Source organism: Gorilla gorilla, chromosome 11, assembly GCF_029281585.2.
Source record: "Gorilla gorilla gorilla isolate KB3781 chromosome 11, NHGRI_mGorGor1-v2.1_pri, whole genome shotgun sequence".
NCBI lineage: Eukaryota > Metazoa > Chordata > Mammalia > Primates > Hominidae > Gorilla > Gorilla gorilla.
The window spans coordinates 116936036-116958872 of NC_073235.2; the positions used below are offsets into that span (position 1 = coordinate 116936036).

The following is a 22837-nucleotide window of genomic DNA, read 5'->3' on the forward strand; positions in this document are numbered from 1 at the left end:
TCAAAAAAATGCAGTGATCTATATAACTGAAAGCACATCAGTGGCTTCCTGTAGAGAGGACTGCAGTGGGTTCTAATCTCTCATTATAAAGGAGAACAAAGAAACTTTCAGAGGTGATGGATATGTTTACTATCTTGATTGTGATAAAGGCTCCAGAAGTGTATACATGTGTTAAAACATTGAATTGTATACTTTATATGTGTACATTTTATTGCAGATTAATTATACTTTAACGCTGTTAAAATATGAATAAAGCACATTTTAAAACATTTAGAAATCCAAAATATCATAAATTAAACATAAATTATAAATGATGTAGATTGAATCAACTATAATAAAATTACTTAAAAAAGTGTTATCAGAAAAAAAGAAAATGGTACTCTACTATGGTCACAATAAATCTAATGAGGAGAAATATTTAATAACACTGATAAACACTAGTGGATTTTGTTCCTGGTTCAAATCTGTCAATTCAGTATTTCCTAAGATTAATATTAATTTATTGTATAAAACATTTGTGTTTAGTCAACTGATAGACTGATTATTTCTTCTAAATACAGAGGAAGCTTTATCTGGGAATTGCATTATTTCCTAGTGATTCTTACTACCTATTCTAACAGGACACAATTTCGCAGATATATTCTTCTTGATTTTTGACTAAGAATTTAAAGAAATACCGTTTTTTAATTTTTGATTAATTTTTTTCTACAATCTTAGAATGAAAATTTTGGAGCAGAAAAGACCACAGAAACCTTGTAATATATCTCCTCAATACATAAAAGCCAGAAGTGAGCTCAATTTAAATGGCTAACTTAGGACATGAGGAGTAATTGGCAACAAGTGCTGGAACCAGATTTCAAGTCTCATAATATCCAGTCCAAAACTGTGAGACACTATGTAGGCTTCTTCAACTTGACATATTATGTATGATAGCATAGCAGATTTTCTAAATAGGTGGAAGAAGCCTTTACCTTCGACTGACAGATTTGCTGAGAAAAGACAAAAAGGATCACAGCAGGTTCAGATGAAAAATTGACAGGAGCCTCCACCTAACTCTGATACTGACTCAGCATGAGATATATAGATGACAGCAACCAATACTCTAAAAAAATTATATATGTAAGAAAAGATGCGGCCTAGCAAACACATAAAAGTATATAACTGTGATAATTATTAATAATTGCAGGGCCCACCAGTCTTCTGTCAGTAAATTGATTGTACACAGGTTTACTGCCTGGGTGATTTGTTTATCTTGCCTGCATCAGTTATTTTGTTGAATTATTTTCATAATAACATGTGTGAACCAGTCTTCTTAAAAGTGTAAAGACTTTGGTCTCTTCTTGTTGATTTATAGTTTAGTCATGACAGCAGCAACAACCACCACAAAAATAATAGCAAATACTTATAGGGTGTTAAATACATGCCAGCCCCATATTAGCACTGTATAACACTTCACATATTCGCACTCCTTTAAATACTTCAGGTATTTCTAAATACATTACATATCTTAACTTCTTTAATTGCCACAAGGCCTATAAGTTTGATGCTATTTTTACCCCTAATTTACAGATGTGGAAACAGAAAGATCCATTAAGTTATGGAGCAAGAAACACTCTGGAGATAATACTCTGAACCACTGTTTTAAAGTGTAGAATTAGCTTTACAAACAATAAAAAATAAAAAGTTTTAGCCAAAATTTAGAAGAAAGACTGTACTCCAAACTAATGCTTTCTGCTGATATTGGCAGAATTTTTGCTGCTCTAATAGTTTTCTGTTTAATGAGCAAATTGCTTTAAATACACATATAACACTGCGGCATTAAGGATAAAGATATTCAGCCAATTCCTTTCTCATCTGTGATAGTTCTAGCTCTGCTTATTTGTACAATAGCACTTTGAATTTAATCTTTAGAAAAACACAAGAGATTGACATTATAAACTTCTTTAAATTACCAATGAATAAAGGGGGCAATAAAATCAGTAATTTATTAAATAAAGCACAATGGAAGCATTCATTAAGATGTCATGAAAATGCTAATTAATAATCAAAACTTATCCTATTGATTTGAGAGCTTTTCAGTTAGACTTCCAGATAACATCTAGAAATAAGCACTGTACATTCTTAAGTACGGATTTCATGACTAGGTCTTATCCTTATATAGCACCCCTCTTTTGGGGTGTAAGGAAATACCCTGCAGTGAATATCCTCTGAAAGAGACTGCGTTATGAGAAAAAACACAAAGATTATCTTCTAGGTCACTAACAAGGGCGGATTATTTTATGTCAGTCATATTGCTCTTCTTTTTTCCTTTTTGTCTTGATAAATTGTATCAGCTCTCCAAAACCCAGCTTATCTCATCCCTTTAATTTCCTTTACTTTGATTTGTTTCTTCCTTAACTTTCCAGAACATTGAGGTCTATACATAGCATCTAGCACCAATTTATATAGTATTTCTCCTTTTGGTTATTGATTCTAACTACTTGGTTGAGCATTAAATATTATAATATACACCCTGCTGGTGGTGCATCTGTCTCATATTTCTCTAGCTCTACGCACCTATCAAAGAACCACAGGTAGGAGACCCTCAGGAGCACTCTGCTCCTTTTGTCCACTGAAAAGAAAAAGTGTATATTCATTTGGAGGTCTTTGTGCAGTACTCTGTTGAGATCTACAGATGCAGAAAGTTAAGAGTACAGCTAAATATTATGTAAGTTGAAAATGATTGGTGCCTTCATTAGGTAAGAAAGTCTTTTAGTTTTTCCAATCTAGTCAAACTTCATTACCAAATTATCTGTTATCCAATAAACTCATTTTTAAGGTTGAATAATATTCTACTCTGTGTGTGTGTGTGTGTGTGTGTGTGTGTGCATATGTATTTGTGTGTAACCACATTGTCTTTATCCATTCATCCACTGATGGACACTTAGGTTGATTTCATGTCTTGGCTATCATGAGTAGTACTGCAATCAACAGATGTACAAATGTATCTTTAATATACTGATTTTCTTTCTTTGGATTTATCCCCAAAAGTGAGATTGTTGGCTCTATTATAGATCTATTTTTATTTTTTTGAGGAACCTCCATACTGTTTTCCATAATGGCTGTACCAATTTACTCTCCCACCAACTGTGTACAAAGGTTCTCTTTCCTCATATTCTTGCCAATATGTATCTTTTATCTTTTTGATAATAGACAATTTAACAGGTGGGAGACGATACCTCATTGTGGTTTTCAATAGTATTTCCCTGATGATTAGTGATGACAGCACCTTTTCATCTACCTGTTGGCCATTTGTATGCCTTCCTTGGAAAAGTATCTACTCAGGTCTGTTGCTCATTGTTTAATCAGATTATTTGAGGTTTTGTTTTTTTTCAACTATTGAGTTGTAACAGTTTCTTACATATTTTGGATATTAAGCCCTTATCAGATGTATGGCTTGCAAACATTTTTTCCCAATCCATAAGTTTCTATTTCATTCTGTTGATTGTTTCATTTGCTGTTCAGATGAAAAACTAACGAAACCCACTAAACTACTAAACTACTTAACTACTAAAACTGCTAGCCGGGAGTGGTGGCTCACACCTATAATCCTAGCACGTTGGGAGGCCGAGGTGGGCAAATCACAAGGAGTTCAAGACCAGCCTGGCCAACATGATGAAACCCTATCTCTACTAAAAATACAAAAAATTAGCTAGGTGTGGTGGTGGGTGCCTGTAATTCCAGCTACTCAGGAGGCTGAGGCAGGAGAATCACTTGAACCTGGGAGGCGGAGGTTGCAGTGAGCCAAGATCGCACCACTACACTCCAGCCCTGGTGATAATGCAAGACTCCATCTCAAATAATAATAATAATAAATAAATAATAATGAAAAAACTGCTAAAAAGCAGACGCTTTTAGTTTGATGCAATCCCACTTTCCTAGTTTTGCTTTTGATGCCTATGCTTTCAGTGTCATAGCCAAAATGTCATTGCCTAGACCAATGTTAATAAGCTGTTTCCCTATGTTTTCTTCTAGTAGTTTTATGATTTTTGGAAATATGTGTAGGTCTTATTCCATTGAGTTAACTTTTGTACATCACTTGACATTATGCAAAGTGAAGTAAGCCAGACACAGAAAGATATATACTACATTATTTATTTCTATATGGAACCAAAAATATTTGAACTCAAGAAGCAGAGAGTAGAATGGTTGTTGCTGGGCTGTGGTGAACGGAGTAAGGGGGAGACGTTGGTCTGGGGATACAAAGTTTCAGTTATGCAAGATGAATAGGCTCTGGAGATCTAACGTACAACAATGTGACTATAGTTAACAGTACTGTATTGTGTACTTGAAATTTGCTAAGCTCTTATTAAGTGTTCTCACCACACACACACAAAGAATCTTCAGGGATCCCAAAAAGTTTATATGAATGCTTATGTAATTTATTTCTCCAAAATCCATGTAAACCCCCCATAATACTATAAATGACTAAATAGTATATAAAAAAATAACAGAGGCTGGGCGTGGTGGCTCACACCTATAATCCCGGCACTTTGTGAGGCTAAGGTGGGCGTATCACTTGAAGCCAGGAGTTGGAGACCAGCCTGGGCAACCTGCCAAAACCCTGTCTCTACTAAAAATACAAACATTAGCTGGGTGTGGTGGTGCACAACTATAATCCCATCTACTTGGGTGGCTGAGGCACAAGAATCACTTTAACCCAAGAGGCAGAGTTTCCAGTAAGCCAAGATCACACCACTGCCCTCCAGCCTGGGTGACAGAGTGAGACTCTGTCTCAAAAATAAACAAATAAATAAATAAAATAAAAAATAACAGTGATAACTTGTTCTGATATTCTCTGGCTGCATTAGAATCACTAAAAATGATTGACCTATGAAATTATTAATGCTACCCATAGTAGGCTAATGATGGATCACTTCCATGAATCTCATCTTCCTTGTCTCTTAATTTGAATTGTAACTGCCATGAAAGACCTTTTCTAATTATTTTAAATTTACTGAATTAGCTGTGAATTAAGACTGAAAAGATATATTTAGAGATGAATAAAGTTCTTCAGGAAAGGTATTTTATTTACATATTTATTTTGGTATAAGATTCCCTACATCTTATAATTACACCATCAGAAACACAAACCTAACTTACCTTTCCTCCTTGCATATTTAGCAAATGCCATAATCATGCATGGCCTGTTACTTTCTGAACCATTTCCTATTGATTATATCCACTGAAATGTTGACATTGAATGGTTGCTGAACTCTATCTGTACAAGCACTGAAAGTATTTGAAAGTAGAAATTACTCTTCAAATTTCATTTCTTTTATCTTTTCTGTTATAAGAACTTATCAGTGATTTCCTTCTGTATCCCATTATAGAAATGGCATCATGAAATAAAATATAAGCCGACAGTTCTCAGATTTATTATTGTATTTGATATATTCACATTTTTAAAGAGTGGTGCTCTGTAGTTAAATGAATCCAAAGAGATTAAATCTCTTTAAAAGGAGTCAATCCTCTAAGAGTGGAATTTTCTTGGCAATGCAGCTTGATCAGACCATAGTTGGGTGTGGGCTTTCAGAAATTGCAACACTTTTCATCTGCTCATCTATTTGAGGCAGTATTATTTTTTTGAGTTTCAATATCTTAAAATACTGATTTTTCTATCTAATCATTACAATTGAATGCATTCACATTAGTTGATTTCTATGAAAGTATCAATATCAATAGAAAATTACATCTTGGAAATGGATTTGACTCATGTACTTGAAAAATCAGTGTGTGAGGAAATTTAAAAGTCCAGTTTTCATTAATTTTAGCACAAAGTGCTTTATTGAAACAAAATGCTTCACCTATCTGTATTTTAGTATTTGTTACATATGTAGAATAGGTAATGACCAAGTCAGGTGATTTTGGGTATCCATCACCTTGAGTATTTATCATTTCTATGTGTTAGTAACATGTCAAGTCCTCTCTCCTAGCTACTTGGAAATATACAATACATTCGTTGCTAACTATAATCACCCTACTGTGCTTTTGAATACTGGGGATTATTTCTTCTATTTAACTGTATACCTGTGCCCACTAATCAACCTTGGTTTACCCCCCCCCAATCCCACCCTTCCCAGCCTCTGGCATCTATAATTCCATTCTCTGTCTCCATGAGATCAACTTTTTTAGCTCCCACGTATGAATGAAAACATATAGTATCTGTTGTGCTGTGTCTGGCTTATCTCACTTAATGTAACAACTTCCAGTTCCATCCATGTTACTGCAAATGCCCTAATTTTATTATTTTTATGGCCAAATAGTATTCCTTTGTGTAAATATACTGTATTTTTAAAAAATCCACTTATATATTAATGGACAATTATGTTGATTCCATATCTTTACTATTGTGAATAGTGCCGCAAAGACATGCAAGTGCAGGTAGGTATCCCTTTGATACACATATTTCTTTTTCTTTGGATAAATACCCAGTAGTGGGATTGCTGAATCTTATGGTAGTATTATTTTTGATTTTTTGAGAAATCTCCATTCTGTCTTCTATAGTGGTTATACTAACTTTCATTCCCACTGACAGTGTATGAGTTCCCTTCTCCTCACATCCTGATCAGCATCTATTAAATTTTTTTTGTCTTTTTAGTAAGAGCCATTTTAACTGGGATAAAGTAATATCTCATTGTGGTTTTAATTTTCATTTCCCTGCTGGTTAGCAATACTGAGTATTTTGTCATATACCACTTGATCGTTTCTTTTTGAGAAATGTCTATTGTCCTTTGCCCACTTATTTATTTATTTATTTATTTATTTATTTATTTATTTATTTATTTGAGACGTTGTCTCGCTCTGTCACCCAGGCTGGAGTGCAGTGGCACGATCTCAGCTCACTGCAAGCTCAGCCTCCCCGGTTCACGCCATTCTCCTGCCTCAGCCTCTCGAGTAGCTGGGACCACAGGCACCTGCCATCACGCCCGGCTAATATTTTGTATTTTTAGTAGAGACGGGGTTTCACCGTGTTAGCCAGGATGGTCTCGATCTCCTGACCTCGTGATCCGCCTGCTTTGGCCTCCCAAAGTGCTGCGATTACAGGCATGAGCCACCGTGCCCAGCCCTTTGCCCACTTTTTAACAGGATTTTTGTTGTTGTTGTTGAGTTGTTTTGAGTTTCTTGTATATTTCAGATATTAGCCTCTTGTTGCATGAATAGCTGGCAAATATTTTCTCCCATTCAACAGGTTGTCTCTTCACTCAACGGATTGTTTCCTTGCTATGTAGCTTTTTAGTTTAATAGTCACATTTGTCTATTTTTGTTATAGTTCTCTGTGCTTTTGGGGTCTTAGCCATGAAATGTTTGTAAGATTGATGTCTTGAAATGTATTTTCTATGTTCTTTTCTAGTATTTTTACAGTTCCAGGTCTAATGTTTAAGTTTTTCATGGATCTTGAGTTAATTTTTCTATATATAGAGAGAGAGCAGTCCAGATTCATTATTTTACATATGTACGTCTAATTTTCCCAGAACCATTTATTGAAGAGGATGTCCTTTACCAGCATATGTTCTTAATGCCTTTATCAAAAATAAGTTGGCAATAAATATATGGATTTACTTCTGGACTCACTGATCCATTGGTCTATGTGTCTGCTCTTATAACAATACCATGCTGTTTGTTTGGGTTATTATAGCCGTCTAATATATTTTGAAGTTGGGTAGTGTGAAGTCTTCAGCTTTGTTCCTTTGGTTGAGGATTGTTTTGGCTTTTCTTGCTCTTTTTTGGTTTGATATGAATTCTGTAATTTTTTTTTAATTCTGTGGAAAGTGACATTCTTACTTTGATAGGAAATGCATAGGATCTATAGATGCTTTAAGCAGTATGAAAATTTAACAAAATTGAGTTTCCCAATCCATAAGCCTGGGATACTGAACTGTAGTTTTTGTTTGTTGTTGTGTCTTTGTCTGGTTTGGTACCTGGGTAATGCTAGCCTCGTAGAATGATTTAGGGAGAATTCTCACCTCTTCAATTTTTTTGAATACTTTCAGGAGAATTGGTATTAGTTCTTTATATGTCTGGTAGAATTTGGCTGTGAATTCATCTGGTCCTGGGATTTTCTTTGCTGGGAGACCTTTCATTACTGATTCAATCTCACTACTCACAATTGGTATGTTGAGGCTTTTTTTAAAAATTTTTTCCTGATTCAATCTTGGTAGGTGTATGTTGTGAGGAATTCATCCATTTCTTCTAGGTTTTCCAGTATTTTAGCATATAGTTGTGCATAATGATCTCTGATGATCTTTTGTATTTTGTTGGTATCAATTGCAATGTTTCCTTTTCTGATTTTGTTTATTTGGGTTTTTTCTCTTCTTCACAGCAATATTGGCCTGTAATTTTGTTTTGTTTTGTTGAATGTGTTTTTTTAAATCTCTATGTCATTGAGCTCTGATCTGATATTTACTATTTCTTTCCTTCTGATAATTTTGGATTTGACTTACTCTTGCTTTCCTAATTCCTTGAGGTGCATCATTAGGTTGTTTATTATAAATCTTTCTACTTTTTAAATGTAAATATTTACTATTATAAATTTCCCTTTTAGCACTGCTTTTGCTGTCTCCCACAAGTTTGGGTATTTTTGTATTTCCATTTTTATTTATTTCAAGAAATCTTTTGATTTCCATCTTAATTTCTTCATTGGCCCAATGGTTGGTCATCCAGAAGCATGTTTTTAATCTTCATGTATCTGTATAGTTTCCAAAGTTCCTCTTATTGATTTCTAGTTTTACTCTATTATAGTCTGAGAATATGCTTAGTGTGATTTCTATTTTATAAAAGATTTGTTAAGACTTATTTTGTGTCCCAAACTATGGTTTATCCTGAAGAATGTTCCATTTGCTGATGAGAAGAATGTATATTCTATAATTTTGGATAAAATGTCCTGTAAATGTCTGTTAGGTCTATTTGGTCAAAAATAAAGTTTAAATCTACTGTTTCTATTAAAAGTGCAATTTAAATCTACTGTATTAACATTTTCCACTATTATTGTATTGAAGTGTACCTCTCTCTTTAGATCTGGTAATACTTGATTTATGAATTTGGGTGATTTAGTGTTGGGTGTATATATATTTAGAATTGTTATTTCCTATTGCTTAAACAATCTCTTTGTCATTATATAATGGCCTTGTTTTTTCTTTACTGTTTTTGACTTAAAATTGATTTTATGTGACATAAGCATAGCTACTCCTGCTCACTTTTGGTTTCCTTTTGTTTGGAATATCTTTTTCCAGCACTTCACTTTGAGTCTATATATGTCTTTGTAGGTAAAGGGTGTTTCTTGTTAGCAGTATATATTTAGATCATGTTTCTTTATCCATTCAACCAGTCTATGTCTTTTAAGTGGAGAATTTAATCCATTTACATTCAAGGTTATTATTGATATGTAAGGTTTACTTCCTACCACATTGTTGTTTTCGGGTTGTGTTGTATATTTTTTGTTCCTTTCTTTTTCTTCTTTCATTTGCTATTGTGGTTAGGTAGTTTTCTGTAGTGGTACAATTTGGGTTGTATCTCTTCTTCATTTGTGTGTTTCGTTTATCAGTAAGTTTTATACTTTCATGTGATTTCATGATAGTAAATGTTGTCTTTTCGCTTCCAGATTTAGGAGTCCCTTAAGCATTTCTTGTAGGGCCAGTGAAGGGCCATCAGTGTTTGCTTGTCTGGGAAAAACTTCATTTCCCCTTTATTGATGAAGAATAATTTTGCTGTGCATGATATCCTTGAATGGGAAGTTTGTTTTTTTTTAAAGCACTTTGAATATGTTATTCCATTTTCTCCCGGCCTAACAGGTTTCTGCTGAACCCCAGTGTTAGTCTGATGGGAGTTCCTTTATAGGTGACAATATGTTTTTCTTGCTGTTTTATATAGTTTTCTCTTTAATACTGACTTTAGATGGTTGGACTATAATATGCTGTGGATAATTTTTGGTATTGTAGCTGTTTGGGGATCACTGGGCCTTCTGTATCTGGATGTGTAAATCTGTTGCTGGACTTGGAAAGTTTTGATTTATTGTTTTGTTAAATAGGATCTTAACTAAACTCTTGTTTTCTCTTCACCCTCAGGGACATTGATAATTCAATTTCAAGACACCCATATTCAAGTTTTGAGATTCTTTCTTCTGCTTAATCTTGTTTATTATTGAAGCTTTCAGATGTATTTTTATTTCATTTAATAAATTTTTCATTTTCAGTATTTCTGATTTTTTTAAATAACTATTCGGAAAATTTCTCATTCATATCCTGACTTGTTTTTCTGATTTCTCTGTATTGCTTTAATAATTTTTATTTATCTTTCTGAGCTTCTTTAAACTCAGCAGTTTGAATTACTTTTCTGGGAATTCATGGATTTATTTTGATTGGGATATGTTGTTAGAAAATTATATTTTTGGGAGGTGTCATATTTCCTTGCTTTTTGATGCTTCCTGTATCCTCACATTGATATCTGTGCATCTGGTGTAGTAGTTGCTTCTTCCAACTTTTTAAACTTACTTTTGCAGGGAAAGACATTTTCCTGAAGATTTATATATGTTGTTGGTTGGGTAGAGAACTTTGGCCTCAATTTTGAGTGCATGCGATATTGTAGTATCTGTGATTTCATCAGCTGTAAAGTGTCAGTGGTATCTTTGAATTCCTCGGTGGCTTAGGGCTTAGAACACAGTTATTAGTGAAGAATGTGGTAAAGTCTTACTGGGGACGAGGATGCTGGATAGTCCAGTCTTTGAGTCCCAGTGGTGGTAGTGGTGGGCTAAGCATGCCTTACCTTGAGCCGTAGAGCGATGTATGCTGGCTCTGGTGTTAGCACATTCAGGCAGGCCAATTCTTGGGCCCCCAGATGGCTTTCTCAGATGCCAGTAGTGGCAGCAGTAGGCCAGGCTTGTGTGTGGGTTCTTGGGCCTCTGGGCAGTGGTGTGGTGTGCATAATGGCATAAGCAGTGGTAGCACAACTCAATGGAACACCAATTCATGTTGGTGTTGGTGTTGTCAGTGGCTGCAACAGGCTGGATGGGCAAGTCCCTTGACCTGCAGCTGGCTCATATGGGTTAGTGTCTGCAGTGGTGGTATTGGTAGGTTGGATAGTCCTGACCTCAGACCCTGGCAGTAGTGTTCAAGTGCCAGTGATGGTGAGCTGGTCTGGTAATCCCTAGGCCTTTGGAATGTGTGCTTGGGTACTGTTCAGATGAAAGCTGGTGAGCAGATTTGTCATCAGGACCCCTGGTAGTATGTTCAGGCACTACGTATGATAGGCAGAGGCAGAATACTCCCCAGATCACTAGCAGAATGCTCAGGTTGGGACAGCAGTGGCTGTGTTATGAGTCTGCTTCTGGGGAGGGTGGGGCCACTCTCAGTGGGAGCAGCCTAGGAAGGCAGCTGTGGAGCTCATGGTTTGCTTATGCACTGGTCCTGCAGTAGCAGCAGTGGTATTTGTCCTTGGGACATGTGAAAGTTCCTGGCCTTCCATCTCCCTCCTGTGGCAGCTCTGGTAGCAGTGGCCCCAGGGCAGAATGCAGGCCTTTGAAGACTAAGCTTTCTGAATGGTACCAGCTATGGGCCTACAACCAGGGAAGGTGGGGCCACTCTCAATGACAGCAACATAGACAGGCAGCTATGGGACATACAGTTGCCTCATATCTTAGTCCCACAACAGCCCACAGCAGCAGCAGTGGATTTGTTCTTTGGGTGTATGAAATGTCTGGCTTCCCTTATCTCTCCCTGGACTGACTGTAGCAGCAGCACCATCAGCTCCAGGGCAGGATGCAGTCCTTTTGGAACTGAGCTCTCAGAATGGTGCCATATTGCAGCTGCTCAAGGCTGAGAAGCCCGTGAAACCCAGCATGAGCTCCCTCTCTTAAGCAGTGCCTCTGCACAATCTGTAGGCAGCTCCCTATGTTAGTTTCTAGGCTCATGGGTGCCGAGGGGCTTGCTCTTGGCTAAGATTGTGTAAGTCCATGGCAGGAATGTGGAGCCCTGGGGATCACACATTTTCCCTTTCCCTGTGTCTGGGAGCTTCTTCCAGCTCCCAGTCAATCCCAGCTGAGAAGGCTGCCTCATTTCCCTTTCATTCTTTGACTTTGTTGCTTCCAATAATTTCTCTGTTGAATATTGGTGTTCTCTTATAGATGACTCATTTGAACTATGAATATCTACTTGTCATTTTGGTGTCACTTTATGGAGAGGCATATAATAGCTGCATCTAGTCAACCCTCTTCCCTTATGACAGCCAAAATATTATTAATTGAAATGCCAACTGTACTTATTAAAGAGCCTAGATCTGTGATGAGCAGTGATTCATGATTTGCCACTGCATACTTGTCATCTATCAACCTTAACTATAGTTAATAATTGAACTTTGTTAGCAGCAAGTCACAAATTTAGTCATAAGGACTCCAAAGATTATCTGATATTTGACTATGTATACTCAATCTTTAGCTGGCTTTAAATAACCTGCTTTATGTTTGTAGGTGTCTTCCCCAAAGAAGAGAGTTTATCAAACAAAACATAATAATGCTGGTGATCTTAATGCCTCTCCCAATATGTTTTTCTGATGCCACTACACATCTAGCTAGATTTGACTCTTTAGTATGTAGCCAACATTAATGACTGTTCTAATACACACTTGATTTTTATTTCACAGAATACAAAATTCTTGATTTATTGGAAAAGAATGATAATGCCTGTATCCCTGTATGAGCACTTGCTCTAGCCACGGTCACAGTGCCATCTGTCTAGGGTCTGGGGAATTTAGGCCCATTGATCATTTGGAGAGGTTGAGGAGTAAAATAAATAGTACCTAGCTCTATCATCAAGAGGTTAGTGCTCAGGTCTACCACTTCACTCCATTTTTGATACCAGAATCTCTGCTCTCATCACCATCTTCTGACAAGTTTGAAGTCTGGCAACCAAGGAGCAAAAGTGGGTGGGGCATTATTCAACTAATGAATCCATGAGATAACTTCTTTATCAATGCCTGCTTTGTTATACAGCGAACTCTCTGCTAACACTCATACCATGAGAAATGATTTTAACAAAACCCTAAACTTACTCCACACTCTAATGAAACAGTTTTTGCTAGCTAGCATTTATTAAGCATATTTTTTTAATCTTACTCACAATAAATAACTTATACCAACAATTGGTACTCAAGGGATTTTGAATACCCTCCCTCCCTAAGCTCTCCTTAATTGGAATAGAAGGGATATGAAGGCCAGGGACAGTGGCTCATGCCTGTAATCCTAGCACTTTGGGAGGCCGAGGTGGGTGAATTGCTTTAGCTGAGGAGTTTGAGACCAGCCTGGCTAACATGGCGAAACCCCATCACTACTGAAAATGCAAAAATTAACCAGGCGTGGTGGCACATGCCTGTAATCCCAGCTACTTGGGAGGCTGAGGCTGCAGAATTGCTTGAACCCAGGAGGCGGAGGTTGCAGTGAGCTGAGATCAAGCCACCGAACTCCAGCCTGGGCCACAGAACAAGACTGTCTCAAAAAAAAAGGGAAAAGAAGGGATATGAGATTGGACCAGCTGCTCTGTTATATATTACATACTCACAAATCATTTTCTTAGCCACCTTCAGTTAATGTATTTTTAATTTTTATCTTTTTAAATTTTAGATTCAGGGGATATATGTGCATGTTTGTTAAGTGGATATAATGCATAATGGTGAGGTTTGGGTTTCTAGTATACCAATCACCCGAAGAGTGAACATTGTACCCAATAGGTAATTTTTCAACCCTCATGCTCCTCCCATACTCCCCCTTTTCAGAATCCTCAGTTTCTATCATTTACATCTTTATGTCCATGTGTACTCATTTGTTAGCTCCCCTTTAAAAGTTAGAATAAGTGATTTATGATTTTTATGTTTCTGAGTTATTTCACTTAGAATAATGGCCCCCAACTTTACTCATGTAGCTACAGAAAACATAATTTCATTCTTTTTTATGGTTGCATAGAATTCCATAGTGTATATATGTTTAATCCTATCATCCATTGATGTACACTTAGGTTGATTTCATGACTTCGCTATTGTGGATAGTGCTGCAATAAACATGTGAGTATGGGTGTCCTTTGGATATAATAACTTCTTTTCCTTTGGGTAGATACCCAGTAGTGAGATTGCTGGGTCAAATAGTAGTTCTATTTTTAGTTATTTGACACATCTTCCTACTGTTTTCCATAGAGGTTCTACTAATTTACACTCCCATAGTGTACAAACATTCTCTTTTCTCCACATCCACACCAACATCTGTGGTTTTTTGACTTTTTAATAATAGCCACTCTGACTGGTGTGATGTGTTATCTTATTGTGGTTTTAATTTGCATTTCTCTGATGATTAGTGATGTTTACCTCTTATTACATGTTTATTAGCCACTTGTATGACTTCTTTTGAGAAGTGTCTGTTCATATCCTTTGCCCACTGGTAATAGTTTGGATGTATGTCCCCTCTAAATTTCATGTTGAAATGCCATCCCCAGTGTTGGAAATGGGGCATAGTGGGAAGTGGTTGAGTCATGGAGACAGATCCCTCATGAATGGCTTGGTGCTCAACTCACGGTAATGAGTGAGTTCTTTCTCTGAGTTTACACGAGATTGTTTAAAAGAATGTGGCACCTCCCCATTCTCTCTCTTGTTCACTCTCTCACCATGTGGCATGCTGGCTCCCCTTCACTTTCTGCCATGATTGTTAGCTCACTGAGGCCCTCACCAGAAGCAGATGCCAGCACTATGGTTCATGTATACCCTGCAGAACCACAAGCCAAATAAAATTGTTTTCTTAATAAATTACCCAGTCTCAGTTTTTCCTTTATATCAATGCAAACAGACTAACACATCTACTTTTTAATGGGGTTGTTTTTGTTATTGTTGTTGAGTTTTTTGAGTCCTTTGTAGATTCTGGAGATTAATCTTTTGTCGGAGTCATAATTTGCAATTATTTTCTTCAATTCTGAAGGTTGTCAGTTTACTCTGTTAATTTTTTGTTGTTATGCAGAAGCTTTTTGGTTTAAGTCTCATTTGTATATTTTTGTTTTTGTTGCACTTGTTTTTGAGGTCTTAGTCATAAATTCTTTGCTTAGGCCAAATGTGCAGAGCAGTCTTTCTTAAGTTTTCTTTTAGAATTTTTATATTTATTTTTATATTTTCAGGTCTTAAATTTAAGTCTTTAATCTACCTCGAGTTAATTCTTGCATGTGGTGAGAGGTATGGGTCCAGTTTCATTCTTCTGCATATGACTAGCCTGTTTTCCAGTGCCATTTATTGAATGATATTGTTTATTATCATTGTTTCTTTCTTTCCCCATTGTTTATTTTTGCTGACATTGGAAAATATAAGTTGGTCGTACATATGTGGCTTTATTTCTGGGTTCTCTATTCTGTTTAATAGATCTGTGTATCTATTTTTGTATCAGAACCATGCAGTTTTAGTTACTATAGACTTACAGTATAATTTGCAGTCAGGTATTGTGACGCCTCCAGCTTTGTTCTTTTCGCTTAAGATTGCTTGGGCTATTTGGCTCTTTTTTTTTTTTGGTTTCGTATGAATTTTAAGATTGTTTTTTCAAATTCTGTGAAAAATGACATTAGTAATTTGATAGAAATTGCATTGATACTGTAGATTGCTTTGGAAGTATGATCATTTTAATAATATTTTCAGTTCCAAAAGCATGGAATGTTTTTCTATTTGTTTGTGTCATCTGCAATTTCTTTAATCAGTATTTTATAGTTCTCCTTGTGGAGATCTTTTACCTTCTTGGTTAGATGTATGCCTATATATATATATGTATGCCTATATATATATATATGTATGCCTATATATATATATGTATGCATATATATGTATACACACACACATATATATATATTTGCATGGCAATTTTAAATGAGATTGAGTTCCTATTTTAGTTCTCAGCTTGAATGTTATTGTTGTATAGAAATGTCTCTGAATTTTTGTACATTGATTTTTGTATCCTGAAACTCTGCTAAGTCATTTATCAAAGTTAGGAGTCTTTTGGAAGAGTCTTAGGGTTTCTAGGTATAATATCATGTCATCAGTGAACAGAGATAAGGAGGATGATGAAATTATCAGAACGTAGAAACTGTATTTTTTTATGATTCAGCTCCTTGCTGTGCCCTTTAGACTACCTGGCAATGGTAGTTTTATTGGTAAGTGGAACCTAAAGGAGAAAATCAAACAGAAAATTCACTATCTTGTAATGTCTCAGATTTTATCTATAGTACAGAAAAGGAACAGAGTCTTGTGACAAGGGCTGCATTATCCTGGGGAAGTAAGCAGCAACTTAATACAAGAAAATGGGCTGAAGGGTAAACTGTCTTAATGACTACTGCTGATTATATTGTAAGCCTATTTGTATTTTATTTTTCCCTTTAATTTTATAAAATGTTCTTGGGAACAGTTTTAGTTTTCCCTAGGCTTGATTTCTTTTTCAATCTTGAGGTGCAAGAATTAATATGGTCCAAATTTGGCAAAGACTGCTCTAGATTTTTTTCTTGGCAAGGGGCATAGCCATGGTGTGAGTCAGGATTAGAGGAAAGAAATTCTCAGGTAGTAACTCTAAATATTTGTGAGTGCCTAGTCAGGGGTATAGTATGAACAAATTTGGTATTTTTGTCTATTATTTTAGTGTAACATTTAATTGAACAGTGAACTATGAGGTAAATTATAAGCCCTATTAACAGAATTGTGAATCCAAACTTTAAGACCCCTTGTAAAGTGAAGTAAAAATCTTGGAGTATCTGTGAGAAAAGTTCAGAAAACCAGTCAGACAGAGGGTGTGTGGTAAGAAATGTTATAGTCAGGAATAAATGTACAATGTAGTCTAAATAAATTGTAGACAAATAGTAAAAGTTCAAATATAATGGACAAGGCTAGAATCTAAAAACAAGTGTAGTATACTTTTTTTTTTTTTTTTTTTTTTTGAGATGGGGTCTTGCTGTGTCACCCAGGCTGGAGTGCAGTGGTGCAATCTTGACTCACTTCAACCTCCACCTCCAGGTTCAAGCGATTCTCCTGCCTCAGCCTCCTGAATAGCTGGGACTACAGGTGCATGCCACCATGCCCAGCTAATTTTTGTATTTTTAGTAGAGATGGGGTTTCATCATGTTGGCCAGGATGGTCTTGATCTCTTGACCTCATCATTTGCCTGCTTCGGCCTCGAAAGTGCTGGGATTACAGGCATGAGCCACCGTGCCCAGCCTATACTTCTGTGTACCATAATTGTTTCCAGTCTCTCACTTTTATTAAAGAAAAAATAATAGTAAAAAATTTATTGGCAAAGTAAGTTTTAATCTTTTTATACATGGCCTGATTATTTGCATAAAATACAGCAAAAATGGTGATTGGCCATATAGCCTCTTTTAAGTTGGCTTTGCTGAAACTTTTTAATAAGGAATCTCAGGTTAAACTTTTTAAAAGTCTCTTCAGATTACTCAAGTCAATGATTTATCTGTGCCTGTAGATACCTGTATGAATTGGGTAAATTTTTCTCTTTTTGAAGTATCAGAATAACTTGGTGTTTCTGGGCCTATTAGAAAGTGACATTTCTTATTTATTACGGTTCTGTAACTTTGTAAAGAAATTGCATAGACAAGGTACAAGGCCATTTTTAAGGGACTTTTATCAACTCTATAAGTCAACTTTAATTTTTTAAAGTAGTCTGATCATTTCTGAAAATATGTCATTTTAGTCAAAGCCTTGGCAAAATAACTGGTATCTCTAATTGTTTCCTATTATAAAAGAGAACAGATTTTTATTGAACTTATGTAAATAATTAAATTGCCATAAATTAAGAATTCTCACAAATAGTTTTTAAATTGTGGAAAAATGAGGTAGAGAGAAAGAAATATGTTTCAAATTTTGCTTACAAATAAACAATTGTTTATTTGTAACAATTTTTATTCAATTGTTAAAAGCTATAAATATCTCAAAAGAAAAAGATGTTCTCCCCTCTGGAAAACAAAATGAAAAGGATCAGTAATCTTTTAAGTAAAATTTAAAAATTATTTTAGTCCTCCATTGGTTTAGTGTTTTGCTGGATGTTGCGTTAGCAATCCTCATGAACACATCAGCTTTTTAATGAGAGTGCTAGAAGTTTTTTATGAGTCCAATGTTATGATTTTTAAAATTATTAGAAACCTATATTTGAGTCTTTATTACAAATTTTTTTAAAGAAGTAAATTTGGACTGTAGAAGAATCAAAGTAAAGCTAACAATTGTCTATAGATGACAAAAGTCTTAGAATAGTCACAGATAAAGGCATAATTGACAAGGAAATTTGGTTATTTTTGTGACACACAATTTAACATGATTATCATAATTATTAGTGATAACATAACTAAGACATTTAAGAATTGAACCAGAAAGAAATAAAAATCCTGAACAGACAAATAACATATAATGCAATTAAACCATTAATTCATAATCTTCCAAGAAAAAGAAAGGCCCAGGAGCGGATGGATTCACTGCTAAGTTTTACCAAATGTACAAAGAGCTGACACAAGTCTTACAAAAACGATTCCTAAAAATAGAGGACTAAGGATTCCTTCCTAAATCATTTTAAAAAAATTATTACTCTAGTACCAAAATCAGGCAAGGACACAACAACAACAACAAAAGCTACAGGCCAGTGTGTCACTGATGAACACAGATGTAAAAATTCTCATGTACCCTAAAACTTAAAGTATAATAATAATAATAATAAAAGTTAGCAAGCTAAATCCAGAAGCACATCAAAAAGAAAATATATCATGATCACACGGGTTTTAGTGCAGGGATCCAAAAATAATTGAACATACACAAACCGATAAATGTGGTTTACCACATAAATAGATTTAAAAGCAAAAATCATATGATAATATCAATAGATGTAGAAAAAGCATTTGATAAAATCCAACATCCCTTCATGATAAAAACCCTCAAAATCTAGGCATCAAAAAAAAACTACCTCAAAATAATAAGAGCCATATATGACAAACCCACAGCCAATATCATATTGAATGGGGAAAAGTTGAAAGCATTTCCCCTAAGAAATAGAACAAGATGGGGAATATCCACTCTCACCACTCCTATTTAACATAGTACTGGAAGTCCTAACCAAATCACCCAGGCAAGAGAAAGAAAGTAAAGGCATCCAGATTGGAAAACAGAAAATCATTTCCTGGAATTTATCCATTTCCTCTAGGTTTTCTAGTTTGTTTGCATAGAGATGTTCATAGTAGTCTCATGATCTTTTACATTTCTGTGGTATCAGTTGTATGTCACCTTTATCATTTCTGATTATATTTATTAGAATCTTCTTTATTTCTTGGTTAATCTAGCTAGAAGTCTATCAGTTTTGTTTATTCTTTCAAAGAACCAACTTTTCATTTCACTGATCCTTTGTATTATGTTTTTTATTTCAGTCTCATTTATTTCTCCTCTGATCATTATTATTTCTCTTCTTCTGCTAGCTTTGGGTTTTATTTGTTCTTGTTTTTTAGTTCCTTGAGGTGCAACATTAGGTCATCAACTTGAGGTCCTTCTATCTTTTGGATATAGACATTCAATACTAAAAATTTTTTCTTAGCACTGACCTTGCTCTCTCCTATAGGTTTTGGTATGTTGTGTGTCTCTTTTCATTTGCATTGAATTTTTTTGTATTTCTGCCTCAATTTTGTTGTTTGCCCAAAAGTTATTCAGGAGCAAGTTGTTTAGTTTCCATGTACTTATACAGTTTTGATAGTTCCTCTTGGTATTGATTTCCAATTTTATTCCACTATGGTCCCAGAAGATACTTGATGTTATTTTGATTTTTTGAACTTACTGAGACTTACTTTATAGGCAAATATGTAATTATTTTTGAAGAATGTTCTATGCACAGATAAGAAAAATGTATATTCTGAAGTTGTTGGGTATAATAATCGTTAAATGTCTATCAGGTCCACCTGGTCTAGAGTTCAGTTTGAGTCCAAAGTTTCTTTGTTGATTGCTGCCTCACTGATAATGCCGGCATGTAATGACTGGTGATAGTGCTGTCAATGGGGTGTCAAAGTCCCCCACTATTATTGTATTGCTGCCAGTCTCTTTTTGTAGGGCTAGTGTAATAGTATTTGTTTTATGAATACTTCAGTTTTGTTTTGGAGATGGAGTCTCACTCTGTCACCCAGGCTGGAGTGCAGTGGCACCATCTCAGCTCACTACAACCTCTGCCTCCTGGGTTCAAGTGATTCTCCTGCCTCAGCCTCCTGAGTAGCTGGAATTATAGGTGTGCACCACCACACCCGGCTATTTTTTTTGTATTTTTATTAGAGATGGGGTTTTGCCATGTTGGCCAGGCTGGACTTGAACTCCTGACCTCAAGTGATCTGCCTGCCTCAGCCTCCCAAAGTGCTGGGATTACAGGTGTGAGCCACCGCGCCTGGCCAAATACTTCATTTTATGAATATAATGCTCTGGTGCATATGAATTTATGATAGTTAAATTTTCTTGTTGCATTGAATCCTTTATTCATTATATAGTGTGCTTCTTTGTCTTTTATTACTATTGTTGGTTTAATCTCTTTTATGTAACATAAGAAAAGCTACTCCTGTTCACTGTTGTTTTTCTTTTGTATAATACAGCTCTACCACTTTACTTTAAGACTGTGTCATTACAAATTACGTGAGTGTCTTGAAGACGGCAGATAGTTGGGTCTTTTGTTTTTTGTAATTCAATTAGCCAGTCTATCTTTTAAGTGGAGAATGTATGCCATCTATGTTCAAAGTTAATATTTATATGTGAAATTTTGTTCCTGTCATAATATTGTTAGCTAGTTGCTTTGTAGTCTCAATTGTGTAATTGCTTTATAAAATCTGTGAGATTTGTACTTACATGTGTTTTTATGATGGCAAGGATCATCCTTTTGTATCCATGTTTAGGACTCCTTTGAGCTTTTCTTGCAGGGCTGTTCTAGTGTTGATGAATTCCCTTAGCATTTGATTATCTGGGAAAGACTTTATTTCTCCTTCATTTATGAAATTACTTGTGTCAGGATATAAAATTTTTTTAAAGAACTCCACAAACAGTGCCCTTATTTCTTTGAGCTTATGGGGTTTCTGTTTAGAAATGGATACTTATTCTGATGGTATTTTCTTAATAGGTAATGTGATGCTTCTTTCTAGCTGCTTTTAAGATTTTTTCTTTCACATTAACCTTAGATAGTCTGAAGACGATATGCTTTGGTGATGTTCAACTTGTATAGTATCTTCCAAGTGTCCTCTGAATTTCTTGTGTATGATAACAACACTCCTAGCAAGATCCGATAAATTTTCCTAAGTTTGCCCATCAAATATGATTTTCTTTTTCTTCTTCTCCCTCAGGAATGCCTATAAGTTATAGATTTGTTCACTTTACATAATCCAGTATTTAAGTTTTTTTTCCTTTTTAAATTTTGGTTTTTAAAATTTTTCTCTTACTGAATTAATTCAAAAGAGCAGTTTTCATTTTTTAACTTTTAAGTTCAGGGGTACATGTGAAGGTTTGTTACACAGGTAAACTTGTATCATGGGGGTTTGTTTTACAGATTATTTGATCACTCAGGTATTAAGCCTAGTACCCATTAGGTATTTTTCCTGATCTTCTCTCTCCTCCCACCCTCCACCTTCCAATAGGCCCCAGTGTGTTTGGTTCCCCTCTATATGTCCATGTATTCTCATAATGTAGCTCCCACTTATAAGTGAGAACATGTGGTATTTGGTTTTCTGTTTCTATGTTAGTTTGCTAAAGATAATGACCTCCAGCTTAACACATATCCCTGTAAAGGACATAATCTTGTTCTTTGTTATTGTTGGGAACAGGCCCCCCAAAATCTGGCCATAAGCTGGCCCCAAAAGTGGCCATAAACAAAATCTCTGCAGCACTATGACATGTTCTTGATGGCCATAACGCCCACACTGGAAGGTTGTGGGTTTACCGGAATGAGGGCAAGGAACACCTGGCCCCCCAGGGCAGAAAACCACTTAAAGGCATTCTTAAACCACAAACAATAGCATGAGAGATCTGTGCCTTAAGGACATGCTCCTGCTGCAGATAACTAGCTCAACCTATCCCTTTATTTCGGCCCATCTCTTCGTTTCCCATAAGGGATACTTTTAGTTAATCTAATATCTATAGAAACAATGCTAATGACTGGCTTGCTGTTAATAAATATGTGGGTAAATTTCTGTTCAGGGCTCTCAACTCTGAAGGCTGTGAGACCCCTGATTTTCCACTTCACACCTCTGTATTTCTGTGTATGTGTCTTTAATTCCTCTAGTGCCACTGCGTTAGGGTCTCCCCGACCGAGCTGGTCTCAGCATGTTATGGCTGCATAGTATTCCATGGTATATATGTACCACATTTTCTTTGTCCAGTTTATCATTGATGGGCATTTAGGTTGATGCCATGTCTTTGCTGTGTGAGTAGTACTGCAATGAACATACATGTGCATGTGTCTTCATAACAGAATGATTTCTGTTCCTTTAGGTATATACTCAGTAATGGGATTGCTTGGTCAAATGGTATTTCTTTCTCTAAGTCTTTGAGGAATCACCACACTGTCTTCCACAATGACTGAACTGTTTTACACTCCCATCCACCATGAGTAAGTGTTCCTTTCTCTCCACAACCTCACCAGAATCTGTTATTATTTGACTTTTTAATCATAGCCATTCTGACTGGTGTGAGATGGTATCTCATTGTGGATTTGATTTGCATTTATCTAATGATCAGTGATGTTGAACTTTTTTTCATATGTTCGTTAGCTGCATGTATGTTTTCTTTTGAAAACTGC

At 35.7% G+C, this 22837-nt stretch overlaps 1 protein-coding gene across 5 annotated transcripts in view; it reads left to right on the top strand.

The window, feature by feature from the left end:
- Positions 1 to 22837, top strand: part of SPAG16 (sperm associated antigen 16) — a 1164663-nt gene that overhangs the window by 1036436 nt on the left and 105390 nt on the right. The gene's annotated exons all lie outside the window — the stretch shown is intronic.